The sequence below is a fragment of the Suricata suricatta genome, chromosome 2, assembly GCF_006229205.1.
Source record: "Suricata suricatta isolate VVHF042 chromosome 2, meerkat_22Aug2017_6uvM2_HiC, whole genome shotgun sequence".
Classification (NCBI taxonomy): Eukaryota; Metazoa; Chordata; class Mammalia; order Carnivora; family Herpestidae; genus Suricata; species Suricata suricatta.
Window position 1 is genome coordinate 25,426,551 of NC_043701.1, and position 15,447 is coordinate 25,441,997.

The 15,447-nt window shown below is 35.5% G+C and overlaps 1 long non-coding RNA gene across 2 annotated transcripts in view; it reads left to right on the forward strand.

The window, feature by feature from the left end:
- Positions 1-4,647: 4,647 nt before the first annotated feature.
- Positions 4,648-15,447, forward strand: part of LOC115305382 — a 102,908-nt gene continuing 92,108 nt past the window's right edge. For both annotated transcript variants that reach the window (XR_003914757.1, XR_003914758.1), the window contains exon 1: positions 4,648-4,714. This is a non-coding gene — a long non-coding RNA (uncharacterized LOC115305382). The remainder of the gene's footprint in view (positions 4,715-15,447) is intronic.

Below are 15,447 nucleotides of genomic sequence, written 5' to 3' on the forward strand. Positions count from 1 at the left end.
TCAAATTCACTTTTTAAGAATATTAGTCCCTAGTCCTGTCGAATTTTCAACATCTCCTATTTGGCTAATTGTACCCCCATGTACTCAACTTCAATTCTTTCTGTAAACTTAATTAGACCCAAAGATATGATGAAATTCATGTTAAATTTTTAGACAGGAATATCTCATAGGTGGTGCCATTTATTTGTAGTTTCTATTCGCTTCAAATAAAGAGATAGATCATGTCTATCTTTTTAGGCAGTTAAAATTGATCAACTTTAGATCTTATTCATTATAAAGTTTCTCTATCCATCAACCTTATCACTCAGTGATTTTAGCAGTCATTGAAGATCATTTCTTATTATTTATTCCCATTACCTTCATGTTTCTAGATGTTATCTACATGCTGGTAACTGATTTCATATTATAGCTCTACCCTTCTTCATTTATATCCAAGTATCTGCAAACCATCTCTTCTTGGATGTGCAATATGTATGTTCAAGATAACTTTGTCAAACAAAAATATTAAGCCCTGGATTTAACCTATAACAAAGTCTTCTCACCTCAGTAAATGCAAATAAACAAGAATATTCTCAACATTCTTCAATTCTTCCATTTCTGTATAAGCTATTATTATATCCTCTTTGTTCTAGTTTTCAACTATGTCCTGATTATAGTAAATCATGTGGTGTATCCTGCCTCAACACTTACCCATTTTACTATAATCTCACTTCTAATCTAATATAACCGTCTTCTAGTTGCCATTCCTGTTACCAACATTTTCTTCTACATATCAGCCAAAGTAATCCTTTTAAAAATAGACTGCATCCTTTCCCTATAAAAATTCCCCAAAACTTTTAATTTAAATTTTAATCAGCATACAATCTAAACTCATGATTATGGCCAATCATATTCTACCTAACCAGGTGCCTACTCTCTCCAACCTAATCCCTCCAACCTTCCTTCTGTACTCTCTACCTACACATCTTTATCTTGCTCAAATACCATGACTGTTCCCATCCAATGCTTTTCCATCTGCTAATTTCTACATTCAGAATACTCTTTTTATAGCCTCTATAATCCTTCACCTTATCTTAGTGTAAATTCAATAAATCTTTCCTAAACACCCCAGCTAAAGCAGTGACTCCACAGTCAATTTCTATTATATTACTATAGTTCATTTGCATAGGAATCATTATTTGTCTTATAAACTGATTAGTTAATTCATGTAATTCTTATTTGCTTTTCCCAAATAAAATATATACTTCACCTGGTTAAAAGACACTATGCTTTTCATTCCTGAGCCTAGAACAATGCCAGATATATAGTTTTCAGTAAGAACTCAATAACTAATTATTATGTAACTTGCAATAAAAAGAATTCATTCAAATAATTTGCAAAGAAAATCTTCTAATGATCCAAAAATCATAGGATAAGACAAACCTGATTAAAAGTAAGCTGAGAACTACTCAAATTAAACCCAAAGGTATTAAACAAAGAAGGATGCCTCAGCATTAGATATGATAAAGTTTGAAAAGGAAAATAGCTCAAAAATAATAATAGTATAAGTGCTTCAGAACAAGATTATCTTAAAATCATAGGGTTAAGGAAGGACTTTGAGAAAACTGAAAATCTTCCTAAGCATATATTTGCAAACAGGTTCTCTTTGTGGTCTTATTGTGCAAATCAATGACATTAAATATATCTTAGCATGAAATATTTTTTCATAACAAATATGCCCCAAATTAAATATATAAATAAAACCTGTTTTATTAAATATGTTTTTGTTACACATAGTTTAATAAAGTAAGTTATTTATAACCTATACTATATTGTATGTAAGGTTGTTACTTTTAATTTTTCAATATGTAATATAAAGTCCCAATTCAAGCTTATTATTGTTAATTATTATGGCATTTCATTCCTTCTTTTAATTTTGCCCCTTTCTAGTACCAATTATCTAACTATGGTGAAAACTATCCGCACATATTTTATATTTTGAATTTAATTACTTTAAAGGCTTTTTTACTCCCATATTAAATCTGATAGATAAAAATGTCAGAAACTACACCAGGCACATAGAATGTGTTTAATAAATGTGTTTCCTTCACTCTTGAATAAATACACTGAAGTGGGGATGGGGAAGGAGGAAACAGATTGAATTTATCTCTGTGACAGTTATATTTTGGATTCTTTCCATACCCTGGGTTTAACTGTGTATCCTGTAACATAGCTCTGTGTTTTTTCCTCAAATAGATGATCTCCCTTTATGCACACTTGTACCACTGAGTTCACAGCAGAATGGTACATATACTTACTTTTATACTTACAAGTTGTTGAACATTGTACTTTGTGGTAAAATACTTTAAATTATTTTAATGTATCTTATTACTTAAAAATTTTTTAATATTTATTTATTTTGAGAGAGAGAAACAGAACATGAGCAGGGGAGGGGCAGAGAGAGAGGGAGACACTGAATTCCAAGCAAGTTCAGGCTCTGAGCTGTTGGCACAGAGCCTGTCACAGGGCTCGAACCCATGAACCATGAGATCATGACCTGAGCTGAAGACGGACACTTAACTGACTGAGCAACCCAGGTACTCCTATTCCAAGTTTAATTTTAAGGTAATCATAACACTGAAGGGCATCTCTCTGTGGTCATAAGGTTTAATTTTTCCTTAATTACCTAAGTTATATTTAGCCCTAATTATGGCAAGGAAGGGTTTGTTTTCCCACTGAACTATCCAGTTCATCTAGGTTCTGAATTATATTCTATACCTAGCGTAACAATGCTAGGTTAGAAAAAGTATACTATGAAACAGTAATTTAAAAAATCATTTTAAATGAGTGACTAAGTATTCGGGCACTTAGTTCTATGATTGTTGAACATAATGTACCACCAGACTGGGGAATGTGTTTCTGAAAAATTAATTGCTTCCAGGCCAGGTTGTCAGTTTCCATTGTAACCAGATCATATACTGAGAAGTAAAAAAAATAATAATAATAATTTATGACAATTTTTTCAGCTTATTTTCTAGAACGGTTCTTGAGTTGATAATGTTATCCATCAAGGAACTACAGCTAGAATAAACATTTATCTACTAGCTCATAGCTTGATTGGCATACTCACGACATCCCTGTGACATAAAACATATTTCATTTCAGATTAATTGGGACGAGTAACCAACCTATTGATTAGACTGCCTAATGCTGATTCACGTGGTTTATCATACTTAAATGACTTTTAACTAATTTTATAACTAAAACAAAATTAGGTTAATTTAACATAACTGATGACTTTTTATTTATTTGACTTAAGTTGCATATGCAGTGTGTTTAATATTGGATGTTGGATAATTGTGTCTTGGTAATACTTCTAGAAATTTTAGATTTAGTTAAAATTCAATCTAGAACAATATTCCAAGTCGAATTAAGTTTCTTTCACTAACATAAATATAACCAAAAATAAAGTTTGACATCTAAACATGTAATATTGGCCACCATTTTCAACAAAGCTATATTCATTTAAAAATATGTAACAATCCAAAAGAAGTATACTTTGTGAACTAGGCAGAAAAATAACTTGTACTAAAAATCAAAGCAAAACATTTTTTTCTCCACAAGGGTACATTAGTTACTATGTGATGCTATCGAATTAAAATAATTTTATTTTACAGTTTTTAATGTTTATTTATTTATTTTAATGTTCATTTATTTTTTGAGAGAGAGAGAGAAATCACAAGGTAGAAAGGGACAGAGAGAGGGGGACACACAGAATCTGAAACAGGCTCCAGGCTCTGAGCTAGCTGTCAGCACAGAGCCAAACGTGGGGCTCGAACCCACAAACCACGAGATCATGACCTGAGCTGAAGTCTGAGGCTTAAGAGACTAAGTCACCCAGGTGCCCCAAAGAATTTTAGATGTTCTTTATATGGAAAGAGAAGACCTCTAGGTCTTTTTTCCCACCTAGGCCCCTTGAGGTTCCCTCAATTGGAAAAAAGATTATAATAAACATTTGAGTCACAACAGTGCCAGGCACAGAGCAGTCATTCAATAAATGCTAATAGGGATCTCAGGCTTTTGGGCCTCCAAACCTCACCGGTTCTCTCAAACAGCATTCCACCAAAATGTAAAAAGAGCTCATAATCCCAGTTCAAAAAACTCTCGGGTATCTTCTTTTACCCCTAGGGTGGGTTCCAGCTTCACAAATTTAATTTTAATCCCCCGTAACTTTCAAAACACCTTAAAGCATTAAACAGCACTGGCAGGATGGGGGATACGGGGACTGTATGATGAGGATGATCAAAAGTCTGGAAGCCAAAATTTGGAAAAAGACCTGTTCAAGCGAAAACAAATCATTTTCTTCACAGCCTAAACGCACGGCCAGAGGGACTGGGGACAGGGGCTAAACCAGAGGGCCACAGGAGAGGTGCCACGAGTCGGCTGGCCCAGGGTTGTGCTCATGGTCTGCCCTTGGCTGGACACCTACTTTCCTCCTGTCCAGCTACAGCTTCCGGTGCTCCGTCGCGGTCACTTGGCGCCTGCCACCATCGCTTGGGTTGGGGTGCAACAGGGGCGCCGTCACAGGCGCCGGAAGGCGGCGCGCTGAAGGGGCGCAGCCCTGAGGAGCGACGCCGCAGCGCCTGCTCTGCCGGAAGCGCCCCTCACGTTGCAGTCACGTGGAGGGCGTTGGGCGGGGCTCCACGGGTTAGGCGCCCGGGCTTGTTGAGGGAAGGTAAGCTTTCGGCCGCAGGCGTGGGCCTTTTTCTTTACCTGGAGTTTGGGCTTCTTTCAATGTAGTTTTTTCTTGGCTGCATTTCAGCTTCTCCCCGTTTTCTAGTCAGACCCTTCCTTTCCGTCTTGGCACTTTTCTTAATTCAACAGGATCTGGGTTCAGGGGACAGTTTGCTTTTTAGTGGGGCTCCAGGCAGACGGATGTGGCTCCGTGTTTGCTGACTGTGCTGCTGCTCTCATCAGCCCTGGGAGCCAAGAGAGCCCACGCCGCTTGTCCGCCTCTCTTGCCTTCCTGGCAGCAACATGACTCCATCTGGTTTTTGTGGTGTACGTAAAAGGCACACAGGAAATGATTTTCATGAGGCGGCCCTCTGGGTGCCCACTCCACCTCAATCTTCTCTCCCGCTATCATTTTTGATGTAACAAACCCAACAAAAATAAGAGGAAAAAAAGCAATGTAGAAGAAAATATTAGCTTAAGTGACCCAAGGTGTTTGTTAACATGATGTAAACTTGGGCACTTCCTCCAGCAATCCTGGGTTCCTTGTCCAACCTTCTTTAACATAGCTTCTGGAGTCTCTTTCCTCCTTACCTCCCAAACCGCCTTTAGGCAATATCACTACCTAATTTTACAAGTGAGGAAACAAAGACTTTATTGTTACCTGATTTACCCAAATTCACAATTCATTTAAAAATTCTTCCATATGTGATAACCAAATAGTTTAGTTTGTGGAAAATAACTAAATAGGGAGCAATGCAATACAACAAAGTCAAACTAAAATAGAGTAGATTGGAGCCTCTAAATCAACCTGTTGTGTGTGTCCCCATTGTTTGCTGAGAAATATTTCATCGGGTTTACCAATGTTAAATTTGTGTTTTGTTCAAATTTCAGAGGTCATATAAGTTAGTATCTATCATCTATGGGTAAACCTGCCCAAGGAAGCCAGACCATCCTTTGACCCTGAAAATTGAAAGTGTTTTTCAAAGTCAGGACCCATTGACTTAATCAAACTGATTCTTGTTTCCACTTTGAAGTAAAGTGTGTATTATGATGTTTGTATGTGTCCATGAACTAACCTTATGGAAGCTGGGAGATAGAAAAATTAAAAGAAGATTGAGCACTGACCCATTGTATGCAAAGGAAATTACTATCTCCCAAAATATGGTCCGTAACTTTCTTCTAAGATTATTGTTGCTTAAACCTAAGACTTTTAAATGAAAATCTGATTTTCAAAATCAAAGGGTAAGAGTCTGGTAAGATTTGGTATAAATTGAGGCAGAACATGGTATGGGGAGGAAATAACAATATAACATAAATAACAGTTCAAAACAGTGACAACTTTCCTGTGGTGGGACAGCCAAATAGAAAGCATTCAAGTACCTGACAATAGGAGAGTTCTGCCAGTATGCTGAATTGTGACTTCTGATTATTTACAGTTAGAGGAATATAAGCAGACATTCAGATTGCGACAGATAGAAAAAATCCAGACAAGACAGGTAAATTCAGCAACGGATCTGCTACATGGAGGAGGATTTAGTACTAGAAAACCATATGTATCCAGAAGTATGGAAAAAGTAGGGAAAGCATCTAAAACAAAGTTAAAAAGTGGAGCTCTTGAGGGACATGGCAAAGAAAATGGCCCAGTTTTAGAATCTAGTCCAGGCTGACCCACCCGTTAGGCTGACTGGATGAGGAACCATTTACTTAGGTTTTGTTAAGCATTTCGTTTAATGTTAAGCACACATTAGAATTAAGAGTACAATGAATAATAGGAAAATCTTAAAATACACCCCCATATTCCCTTTTGGAATTGATGGATAAAGAAAGTCAGAAAGACTGCCTGCAACCTTATGTAGATGGAAAATCAGAGTGTGGCAAGGAGATAAGGGAGGAATGACCAGTGATTGTGAATGGTTGGTAAAATGATATTTTTTTAAGTGAATTGGAAATCATTGTTCTGATAGGACTGGTCCATGAGTTGTCATCAAATGTGAAACTGTGTTTGTATGAGAGGCAGCATCTTATAATGAAATAAGAACCAATGGTTGGTAGCCCAAGTCATAAATGTAAATGGAATGAAAGGAGAGAGAGGGAATGCAAGTGGGATATAAATTAGGGTGCATAATAGGAATAAAACAAGTTTAATGCGCATGTGGAATAGTGGACATGATAGCCTGGTTACTCTGAAATGAGCAGCTTCTCCTAGTTTTGCTCATGTCTACACAGGCGCAGGGAATGGGAAGTAGCTGTTAAATATATAGACCTAATTAGATAACAATTGAAAACAACTTTCTCTTGAGAAAAGTTATATAAAAAGTTTCCCATGACTTGAACTTGAGAAGTAAAAATGTATGATACAACTTTTACACATTCTATAGCTTGTCTGTGTTAGGACTTTATTTATACTGTGATGAACAAACAAATAGGATCAAGCTCCTATACCAGGATATTCCAAAACTGTGATATGCTGTAGCCTAATAATGCTCTCAAGATTCAAGTGGTTTCAATCCCAGGAGAAGCCTTAACTCTGAGATAGCAAAGGGAAATGCAAGAGATATATGTGGAAGGATAATCAGATGAATTACTCTTGTGAATCTTTCCCAGTAACCCAAAAAATGTAGCTATGTATCAGCTATAAAAATGAATGGGATACTTGGCAGAAAACAGAGTGACTGGCAAAGTACTGGAGCATATGGAAATATGCTGGGAGCATACTGGGCCATATGGAAATGGAAAAAAGTTGCCTTTTATGAGATATTTCAGAAACCCATTTTTGTAGCTAGAGGCCTCTAGTTGGAACCATATAAGTGGTAGGAAGACAAACCAGAAAAAATTTACTTTGCTTTGTATAGCATTACTTTAGCCCAAGGCTGAGAGATTCATAAAATTACCTACTGTGAGACATAATCTGTAATATCCAATAGCTGGTAACATACAGGGAAATATTGATATGTTAATATAATTTAAATATATCATGAAAATTGTCAGTGGATATAAATAGAAGTTTGCCGAGAAATAGAGATGGTATAAGGGAGGAAGGATTTGGCTCCATTTAGGAGAGGAAAGTTGAGAAAAGGCTTTACAGTGGAGTGATAGTTAACATAGCCATATGATTATTCCACAAATAAAAATCAGATCTGAAACTGAACTCCTTTTACCTCTAAATATTTATTCATTTCTTCTTTTCTTTTTTTAAAATTTTTAAAAAATTGTTTAATTTTTTAAATTTATTTTTGAGAGAGAGAGAGAGAGAGAGAGAGAGAAGGGGAGGGTCAGAGAGAGAGGGGGACACAGAATCTAAAGACAGGCTCCAAGCTCTGAGCTAGCTGTCAGCGCAGAACCTGATGCGGGGCTACAACCCATGAACCTCGAGATCATGACCTGAGCCGAAGCCGGAAGCTCAACCAACTGAGCCACCCAGGCACCCCATCCTTCTTTCCTTCCTTCCTTCTGTCCGTCCTTTCTTCCTTTATTTCTTCCCACCTTCCCTAGGGATATTTATGGAACCAGTCATCCAGTAAAGCTTCTAAACCAGAAGCCTGGACATCATTTTAAACTTATTCCTTTCCTTCTGATTCTGGTTATCCATTTAGCTGGTCAACATCACCTTATAATTTCTACCTCTTATTTTTCAAAGATTTTCTCTTTATGTAGCCCATTATCATCATTTCAGGTCTCCATTATCTCTTGATACAGTCTATTGATACCTACCTAGCTGAGTATTCTTCTCCACTCTTGCCTTTTTCCTACCTATTCCTCCATCTAACCAGCAAGGTGGTCTCTCAGTGTAGCCCAACTGTGTATGTCCTTTACTTAAAAACTCTTCAGGCCATTCAACTACTGTCCATCCTCTTCCCACCTTGCCTTTCTCATTTAAACTATATGAGATAGTAATAGCAAATCCCTTTTATAATTTTCTGAATACACCAAGCTAGATGCCATTCTGTCAGCCAGGGATTCCCCAAGCCCACTCTCATCCATTCTCTGGCAATCTTTCACTAAACCTAGTTATATTCCTTACTCCAAAAAGTCACCTGTGCCTCCATATAGATAATTTACTACTTCTTTCTTTATTCTCCAGTCATATCTTAAATATTACCTATTACATTATTAATCACTAATTATTAAAATGATCCTGCACATATAATTTGCTTCAAAATAACTAAATATTTCAGTATAAATGTAGTGACTCTAAAATGAAGTATTAGGAAAACTTCATACTTTCATCCTGGTTGATAGAACTTTACCAGTTCAGTTCTCATCATTTAAAAAAAGTAATTTTTCAGATCTGCACATGTGTTCTCAGGAAGTCCTCAGAAGGGAAAAGACATTAAAATTCTGGAACTTTTTTAAAAGAAGTAATCTGATATTCCATTAGATGAATAGAAATAGGTCTGCCAGACCCAGGGATCTGTGGTTTTAGCTCCAGCTCTGGTAGTCACCAAATATGTGGACATATTTAAGTCACTTCACTTATCTTGATCTCATTCTTATCTATTAAGTGTTGAACAACATGAACAGTAAACACCCTTTTCCCTAAATGTATATGACTTTCAGTGTTGGCAAGTTTGCAAGACCAGGATGAAACCCAAGTAAGGGTTTAGGATTATGAAGACTGTTACGGTTACCTATTGCAGCAGAACAAACTACTAGTAACATAAAATCATCACTTTACTTTGCTAACAAATTTATGGATTCAAAAGTTGAGAAGGACTCAGCTAGTATTTTGATCACTGATCTATGTGACTAGTTGGTGTGAATGGGGCTAGAGTTTCCACTTCAAATATGATTCTCCACTTGCTCATCTGGCACTTTAATGATTTCCTTTCCCAATCAGAGAAGGCCCGCTACCACTCTCCACATTCCTAAGGATGAGGCCTGCCAATGGGAACTTTAGAAAGGACCCTGTTACCTAATGTTAAAGTTAACCTGATAGTCGCGGAACAAGACCCTAAGCTTGCCCTGTAATTGGCTGATTTTAAAGGTACTCTAAATGTTGTGATTGGATCCCGCCAAAAGTAAAGAATACTCTAGACAATGTGAATAGTTAAACCTGCTGTCAGTATTGTATAATAATGATTGGATCACTGTACCTATGTCAAAATTTCCTGTAACTCTCCTCCCCAAATCCCATAAAAATCCTATTCAGCCCTTGTTTGGGCCTCTCAGCACAGATCCACTGTGTTGGTGAAGGCTGTGAGACCAAACGTAGGCCTGGCGAGCCTAAGCCCTAATAAAACTGCCCTTTGCTTTTGCATGCATGAAAAAAAAGATTTTCTTTCCCATCTTTTTCTCTTCTTCTGACATCACACTATCCAAGGTCCTTTTTCATATGCCTTGGCTTCTCAAACATAAAGTCTTCAGACTTCTTACATGATTGTTAGCTTTCTCTAGAATAAACGCTTCAAGAGACTCAGATATAAGGCTTTTTATAACTTAGGTTTAGGAGTCTCAGAATATCATAGTGTCACATTATCACATTGTCTGACTATTGGCCAAGCAAGTCATTAAGGCCAGTTCAGAATTAAACTGTACCTCTTATAAGGAAAAGTAACAAAGAATTTATGGTCATCATTAAACCTACCAACAAGATCAAAGGCCAACAATGCCATTTTTTCTAACTCTGTTGTTATTTTTCAGTTACTTTACTTCTTGGGAGTCTGAAAGTCTTGATTAGAAATAATTTATTTTATCCTCAAGACTGCCATGCAAAACAGTTAAAACAAAAGAAGTAGCAAAGTAACAGGAAATAGAGATGTTTAACAATAATATGAGCTGGGTAATGTGTATGAGATGTTTTTTATTATATATATGACCTTTTTGATGCCTTTTATAATTTGTGGAAATATAAGCGCACCCACAGTGAGCTACTGATGTTATCAATGTCAATAAACATTAACTTATTTGCTTATACATTTGTTGAAACTGACTGTATTTTAAGGTCATACTTTACTGCACCTATACGATTAGAAGCATTGTAAATAGCAGTGTTTTGAAATGTATGAGAAGAGAAGCATATCAAATATCAAGAACAAGATTCTTCAAAATAATTATATCCCCATTAGTCACTGCTTAACTTTCAAAGATATATCTGAATTTACTATGAACTGTATTTTTTATGCATCTCTTCCTTGGAGACATAACACAATGGAATATATGGAATAGATTTTATCTGGCCATTTGGGTTTCTTCAGGTATTTACATTTCATGGTGATAGGTGTTCCTAAAGAAACTGCAGAGATTGTTGGATATACTGACACCATAGCAGGGTTGCAGTTTTACAAAACCTGTCCCTCCAATGTATACTGTGATTATCCACTGCCTGATTTTGGACATAGAGAAGAAATGAGAGGCAGGCATCTCTGGATGTAATTGATCTGATCATTCTCCTGTTAGTTTACAGAATCGATTTTACCAACTAAAACTTTAAAGGATGCAGATATATGATCAGAATTAAACTAAACAATGGAAAAATCTTGGGAACTTGAGACTAAAAACTTTTGTTATGATCCACTCTATGTATATGCTTCACCTGGCACTTCTGTTATTTCACAAGAATGGTGTTGACCTTTTAAAATTCATGTTGTTAGAAGGAGAATTGATATGCTGGAAGGGATTAATCATCAATTATTTCTGGAACCATCATGTTATTATCCATGAAAATAGGTAATTGGTGATTGAGAATAAAATTTGTTAATCTGGTAAATATTTCTGTAGAGTTTTCAAAGTCTTAAAGCTTAAAAAGTAATAATCATTATAGTATCACTAAAGTATTTTGTCTTAAGTCAGGGGATGATATAGTATGATATAAGGGACATATTAAGTAGAAGTGAAATCCAAAATGAGTTAATAAACCAACCAGAAGTTTTCTTATTTACAAAATGAAGGTGAAAAGACTTCTTAAGATATTTGTGGCAAGAATTTGATGACAACAAAATAAATGCATGTGTATGTATATATATATATAACAAAATATAGGTAACAAATTATATTTATACACGTATAATGTGTGCATATGTTTATATGAAATGCTTATGTATATATAAAGGTTAACAAATGTTTACATGTGTGGAAGTAAAAGAAGAACTAACAAAATATTCACATATTTTAAAAATTGTATCAAAAGGGGCATTTCACTGGCTTGGCTGTGCATCCAGCTCTTGCTTTTGGCTCAAGTTATAATCCCAGGGTTGTAGGATTGAGCACTTCATTGAGCTCCATGCTGAGATTCATTCTCTCTCTCTCTCTCTTTAATAAAAAAATTGTATCAAGAAAGCATATTAATAGCAAAACATATCCTACCAACTATTATCATCATTAATGTTTTGTATGAAAGGTTGACTCAAAACAAATATTAGAAAGATAAATGTCAGTATTTTGTTGTAGTTTATGAACATAATATTACCATATTGCCCTCATGTTTCTTAGTTCACTCTGGACCCATGAAGTCTTCAGAAAGGACAGGGACTACAAAAGAAATATTTTATGGTTAAGGGGTTAAATTAATTACACAAAAGCATCAATCAGAGTTAGTTAGTAAAAAAGTTAGGATTAGAATCTCATTGTTTCTACAGTCCAGTATTCTTCTTAATCAATTTATAGCTTTTGGTTCTTGCAATGGACATCAAGTATTATCATCACATCTAAAACTTACTATATACTCCATGAGGAATATAATTAAACTACAACATATTAGTCTATGATTGGCAAGAGAGATGGGAGAGTAAGATTAAATTGATATTTTATATGACTCCACTTGGTACTCATGAAACTACCAATCATAAAACTATAAACAAAGATTTATATTGTTGGACTTTGTTTAGGGAACAATTTAATTCACACAAATATATCAATTCTACTTCATTGCCTCTATAGTCCATTCCTGCTGCTTAAAATAGCAATGGGCTGCCTACACAAATTAAAATCCACTGCAAACAAAGGGCTTGTTTGTGTTTTGCTTGTTTTTTTAATCATAAACTGTGTTGGAATTTAAAAGTGAATTCAAAAGTCAATATTTTTTTTAATAGCCAGCAATTAAAGGAGCAGTTAGTGGAAGAAGGAAAATTCAGAGAACTGGGAGAGAGGGAAGAGTGTTTTTCCATAGAATTTGAACTTGAAATTTTTAATATAATTTATTTATTTTTTAATTTACATCCAAGTTAGTTAACATATAGTGCAACAATAATTTCAGGAGTAGATTCCTTAATGCCCCTTACCCATTTAGCCCATCCCCCCTCCCACAATCCTTCCAGCAACTCTCTGTTCTCTATATTTAAGAGTCTTATGTTTTCTTCCCCTCCCTGTTTTTATATTATTTTTGCTTTCTTTCCATTATGTTCATATGTTTTGTGTCTTAAAGTCCTCATATGAGTGAAATTATTTGATATTTGTCTTTCTCTGACTAATTTTGCTTAACATAATACCCTCTAGTTCTATCCACATAGTTGCAAATGGCATGATTTCATTCTTTTTGATCACTGAGTTATACTCCATTGTGTATATATGTGTATATATGATGGACATTTGGGCTCTTTCAGCTATTATTGATAGCACTGCTATAAACATTGAGGTGCATGTGCCCCTTTGAAACAGCACGCCTGTATCCCTTGGATAAATACCTAGCAGTGGTTGCTAGATCATAGGGTAGTTCTATTTTAATTTCTTGAGGAGCCTCCATACTGTTTTCCAGAGCGGCTTTACCAATTTGCATTCTCCACCAGCATTGCAAAAGGGATCCTCTTTCTTTGCATCCTCACCAACATCTGTTGTTGCCTGAGTTGTTAATGTTAGCCATTCTGACAGGTGTGAGGTGGTATCTCATTGTGGTTTTGATTTGTATTTCCCTGATGATGAGTGATGTTGAGCATTTTTCATGTCTTGAGCATTTTTTTCATTCATCTGGATGTTGTCTTTGGAGAAGTTTCTATTCAGGTCTTTTGCCCATTTCTTCACTGGATTATTTTGGTTTTTGGGCATTGAGTTTGATAAAGTTCTTTGTAGATTTACTAACCTATTATCTGATATGTCATTTGCAACTATCTTCTCCCATCCTGTAGGTTACCTTTTAGTGTTGCTGATTGTTTCCTTCACTGTGCAGAAGCTTATTTATTTTGATGAGGTCCCAATAGTTCATTTTTGCTTTTATTTCCCTTGCCTTCAGAGACGTGTTGAGTAAGAAGTTGCTGTGGTGAAGGTCAAAGAGGTTTCTGCCTGCTTTCTCCTTTAGAATTTTGATGACTTCCTGCCTAATGTTTAGGTATTTCATTCATATTGTGACCTTAAAGTTTTAAAGATATTAATATTTATTTATTCTTGAAAGAGAGAGAGACAGACTGAGAGTAGGAGAGAGGCAGAGTTCCAGGCTTCGAGCTGTCAGCATAGAGCCCTATGGGGCTTGAACACATGAACTGTGAAATCATGACCTGAGCCAAAGTCATGCATTTAATCAGCCGAGCCACCCAGGTGCCCCGAACTTGAAATTTTTTTAAGTTCTCTTATGTTTTGTCTTGGTGCTACAGTTGTTTCTGCAATATGCTCTGTCTTCATCCTCCTACTTTGCTCTAGTTTTCTTGTTTCTAAGTATTACTTTTTAAAAATAGTATTTGAGGTAAACTTGTCATCCTAGAAAAAGGAAGCCTTATGTACTATCATTACTTTCCTATTTTTATTTTAATTTAAATTCAAGTTAGTTAATATACAGTGTAATCTTGACTTCAGAAATAGAATCCATTGGTTCATTCCAGTTGTACTACTAGGTATTTATCCAAAGGATACAAAAGTGCTGATTCATGGGGGCACATGCACCCCTATGTGTGTGTATATATATACTATATATATACATATATGTGTGTGTGTATATATATATATATATATATATATATATATATACCATATAAATATACTGTCATGTTTTTTCTAGCTCTTTCCCACAGCAATTTACTAAACTTGCCCAGATTTTGGGCTGTGCTTCTTTGAGGTACTTTTTATATTTTATATAAATTAAGCTGCATATATACATAGATATCATAAATATTTTATGTGTAAGTACTTATATGTTTATATTAAATGTAAATATAATCTGTATTTTATTTCAGGGTAACTCAAAACCTTTGTACAATCAGGTAGTTATTTCTTTTATTTAAAAAGAACTTAAGTTTATTTATTTTTAGAACAAGAGACCATGTAGGGAATGGCAGAGAGAGAAAGGCTGAAAGCACAGAGCCTAATGCAGGGCTTGATCTCATGAACCAAACCATGAGATTGTGACCTGATCTGAAACTAAGAATCATCTAGATGCTTAACCAACTAACTCACCCAGGTGCCCCTGTAAGAGTTATTTCTTTTAAAATACAGAAAAACAGCTCAGGAACAAGGGTTTATGAGATTGTATTATCCTTGAATCACACTTTTGAAGCTCCAACTCTAAGGACAGTTTATTTTTTTTACACTGGAGGTCTAACCACCAATTATGATCAAATAACATGTGTCTGCACCCAGCCCTGAGAGCCTCACCTAGGTAAGAATGAATATTCCCTCTATGGTACCCTGGTCTCTGGTTCTGGAAAAAAGCCGAAAAGACTTTCCCCCCCCCAAGTTTTTATTTAAATTCTGGTTAGTTCACATATATGGTAAAATTGGTTTCAGGGTAAAATTTAGTGATTCATCATTTACATATAAACATATAAACCCAATGCTCATCACACAAGACTTATTTACAAATTGTTGTGCTTGTTC